The sequence below is a fragment of the Berghia stephanieae genome, chromosome 5, assembly GCF_034508935.2.
Source record: "Berghia stephanieae isolate SIO BIC M18660-M18661 chromosome 5, UCSD_Bste_1.3, whole genome shotgun sequence".
Lineage (NCBI taxonomy): Eukaryota > Metazoa > Mollusca > Gastropoda > Nudibranchia > Aeolidiidae > Berghia > Berghia stephanieae.
Window position 1 is genome coordinate 57,096,163 of NC_088364.1, and position 4,385 is coordinate 57,100,547.

The window sequence follows — 4,385 nt, forward strand, 5'->3', positions numbered from 1 at the left end:
CAGAGTGGCATCTACGTTCATCGCCTTCACACACTATAAAAATCCAGTAAAACGAACTGGGAAGATCATGAAATATAGATCAAGGGAAATGTTTGCAACACTAAACTAAAAAAAAAAAAAGAAGAAAAATTCTAAATACCAACTGATATGTTCATTTTAATTCTGGGTAGCATCTACTAACTACAAAACAAGTGATGTAACATCATTTAAAACCAAAAGCTAGAGGTGCAATTTAAATTAAAAAAGGAACCCCCCCCCCCCCCTTTCCCCAAACAAAAACGATAATAGTAAAACAAATACTGCTTCTGTTTTGCCTTAAAGAGTCGTGTACTTATTTGCAAGTCTGGTAAGGTAAATTGTTACCTTAAATCATTATGGCTCATTGTTGTAATGGAAATAATCTCAAACTGACGTTTACACATATGTAGGTCTGACATCCGAACTTAATTATTGGCCTAATCTAACATTGTTGTAATGGGTAATATTTTGCGTCATTTTGTGAGAGTCCCATTATGATAATGAGCGCAAAATTAATTGGGTTATTAGACCTGCAAATAAGTGCACGTCGTCTTATACCAACGCATAAAAACTATCCATTACAACTGTTAAAAATCAAGTACATTATTGCATCCGGTTATCAGGCCTGTAAATCAAGCACTAATATTAACTAATATTATGGACTTATCTAGCCATGCTGCAGACATGGAAAAGCATGTAAAAGAGAATTATCACCTTTCCCTTTATACAAGTCATATATCAATACCAGGTAAACCCCCATGTTCTCAGCTAAGGTCTGCTTTCGATTATTTCTATAGCGATATTTGGTAGGAGGACAATATATCTTTCTTTTTTTTTCACAATTAAAACTATTCAAAATTCGAGAAAACGTATTCATTTTTATCAAATTGGTTTCTATGATATAAATTGTATCAACCTGATATCTAAAATTGCAAATATAATGCTGAAAGGGCGAGTTGTATTTGATACATCCAGAAAAAAAAGATGAAATAAAATGAAATAAAATAAAAGTAAAATAAATGATAAAACCTTTTTCCTCCGCAGGGAGGAAGGCATTTTTCTTTTTAGGGTCTATCTCGAGGAAAGACCGAGATTACTCAGGCGTTAACCGCAATGCAGAGCCTCAATCTGAACTATAGCAACTCAATTTAATGCTTAAGGAGGGGGGAAACCCAACAAAACACCAAGATGTCTAAGCTGGGCTCGAATATGGATCTCCCGGGCAGAGGTGGTTTATCTTATCTACTTGGCTAAATCGCCCATTCCCAAAGATTTACCGATAGGATAGACCCACCGGTAGAGGTTCGAACTCAGGATCCCCGGAACCTTATTACAGTTAAGGTCATAGTTGTAGTGTTAAAGCCCTTTCCTAAAGATTTACCGATAGGATAGGCCATCGGTAGCGTTTCGAGCTCGGAATCCCCTGAACCTTATCCCAGTTAAGGTTATAGAGGGATCGAAGTTGCCGTCACTTTGCTCTTTGTTATTATTTTTAGCCAGCCAGTTTTTAAATGATTCGTTCACACTAAATTCTATCAATCAGATTATAAACGTTCAAGGTTACCTATAGTTGTGTGTTTGTTGGTCCGTTATATCCGGCTGGCGGATGTTATGAGTATTTTAGCTAAACGCAGAGCATCAATAACGAGCAAGACCGTTGGCATGTTACACGAAATGGAGAAGTGTATAAATAAATAATTATTAGTCATAGGAATAAAATAATCATATCATAAAGTAGCCTATTGTCGTGTCATTCAATGTTTTGCTGTCATGGTTATCAGCTTGACAGTGTTTGTAAAATTGTAATACAGTCAGTCACAACATACAGACAAAAGTCGGAAAGAAGCTTTGAACTTTGATCTCCCCAACCTCTTCACGTGGCGATCAGTTTTAGTCGCTGTCAGTCAAAATACATACACTGTATTATTATGTATGAATTTGAAGGGGTTCAGATAGCTCAGTTGGTAGAGAATTCGTTTCACACACAAAGGGACCGAGATCGATCTTCGGTGAAATCGAGACATTTTTCTGAGACGCTCCCCTTGTGATTGAATAGACATAGAACTGTCGGAAAGTACTTTGCGATAGACTATCGATCTATCCAAAGGGGTAGCGAGCAATTGTTTTTGTCCGTTTCACGCTATAGAAACCGAGATAAACCCCCAGCTATATGAGCCTGATGACTTTGAAGGACTGCTATTCATTTGTAAACCCTATTTTCGGATAAACCACTCTTTGTTACACCACATGGCGTTGAGATTGTACCCCAAATAGTGTAAACAAGGAAGAATATATATAATTTATAGTAAGTTCTTTGTTTTTACGGCCAAGTGACCATAACTCCATTATTATACTATTATAAATTAGATCATTATCTTCTTGTAAGAAGGCAATGGATTAGATACATAACAGAAGAAACAAATAATTGATAATATTCCGATCTCGTCATTTTAGGATTAAAACACACTCTGTAAATAAATAAATATGTTCTTGTTTTTAAAAAATCACTTTGATGATTCCACAGGGAAATTTGACTATGGTCTATTTAGCAAAGAAGACAGCAATGAGTAAGAACTAAGACCTTAAATTGCAAAGACGGCAGTGGTAAGGGTTAAGCTTCTCGTTCAAATACAACACCACCCCCCCTCCCTTCTCACAAAAAGAACCAAAAAAAAAAACAAAACAAAAACAACAACACAAAACAAACAAATAAAACCAACATACACACGCTCACACACAAACGTGTTCTTTGGGTGATCTTGTTCCGTGAGATTATTATGAAGGATACAGCGTCAAACAAAACTTCTAAAAACGCTACCGAGAGGAGACTTTCCATATGTATCAATTATTGTCGTGTATATGTTTTGTGTTTGCGTGTGTGTGTGTGTATGTGTGTGCGTAAGTGTGTGTGAGTACGTGCTTCGTTAGTGTGAGTGTAAGTGCGCTATTGCAGATGTAAGAGAAAAAAAATAAGGGGGGGGGGGGTAATTGACTAGAAAGGAGGAAAGACAGTAAACAACCAGGAAAGAACGACTGATATTAGAGAGATTAAATAGGCATAGCAATATCAATGTAGACTTGTAGGTAAATAGATAAGTAGGCAGTCAGATTGAGAATCAAAGGATAATTTGATGTGTAGAAAGAGATCGATATGAAATAGATTGGTTTATTACACATTATACAGTAGACCTATGTGGTAGGTGGGCCTCAGATTGGTGAAACAATATAAGATACTTTTTAAAGTCAATTACGCAGAAAATCTGTTTTATGGAAATATCTATCTGTATAAACATCTAGATCAATGGGCCCAAAGAATAAATTATAACATACCCCCTCCCCCATCCTCCAATAAGAAAAAAAAATAATTAAAAAACAAGCTATAAGTTTAATCATATGCACACACGCACACACACACACACACACACACACACACAGACACATACACACACATACCTACGCATACTTACACAAAACCCTCACAAAAAGCAACAACAATAACAACAAAACAAGTATACATAACACATTTCCTGAGCAAACATGTGCAGTGTTTTCAATTGATTCACCAAGCTTACTTCAAAATCTTTTGTGCTCTATGTCTTCTAAATAATTCCGACATTCATGGCACACATCAGTAAATAATATATATGATATAAAAATTGTTAAACATAATTGGCAAAATATTCAGTACAGTAGTATTATATACTGTTGTCAGTTTATATCTTGTCAGAAAACAATAATCCTTTCCAGGTATTTCTGAATTCAAAACGTCACTCACAGTTTCATCTCTACCCGAACTGATTTAAAACACAAAACAACCTTAGGTTAAATAAAACACCCTTCAAACAAAAGTAACTTTCTACGCACGCACGTGAAAAACTTAATACTCGCATTTCATTGGCTAACGTTTCTACTAACACGTCGCTGCTGCTGCTGCTACGCGATTGAAAAATATAGGGGAATTTCCTCTTGTTTAAAAATAGGCGGATCGATGGATTAATTACGTCAGTGAGTCATAAATAGAGCGGCAAAATAAACCAACAATAGAAATCCGATGGTTTCGAGGTCAAAGCTTGCTTCAGTTGTGATGGTAAGACGGAGACGGACAAAGAGAAACTGTCGCGTGCTCACACGATTAACTTTCTCAACCCCTTTATACCCCGCTCCTTTCGTATGAAGGACTGAAGTCATTAATATATGATTGGAAATTGTCGTCGATATTCTCTTGGGTGAGTGAGTGTCTATTTTTAGAAGTCGTAACAAACAAAGCACGAGTAAAATGTAGTATTGTTTATTTAAGTTAGCAGTGATTGCTACTATTTTCACAACATTATAGGAAAGGCAATAATTGTTTAACCATACAAATATAA

The 4,385-nt window shown here is 35.9% G+C and overlaps 1 protein-coding gene across 2 annotated transcripts in view; it reads right to left on the minus strand.

Moving 5' to 3' along the window:
* The window catches only part of LOC144973281 (ras-GEF domain-containing family member 1B-like), a 105,524-nt gene extending 101,642 nt beyond the window's left edge, over positions 1-3,882 (minus strand). Inside the window, exon 1 of one of the 2 annotated variants that reach the window (XM_078915536.1) lies at positions 3,591-3,882. The gene's annotated coding sequence lies outside the window, so the exon portion shown is untranslated. The remainder of the gene's footprint in view (positions 1-3,590) is intronic. The other variant, XM_078915537.1, reaches the window with a different exon arrangement.
* Positions 3,883-4,385: the final 503 nt, after the last annotated feature.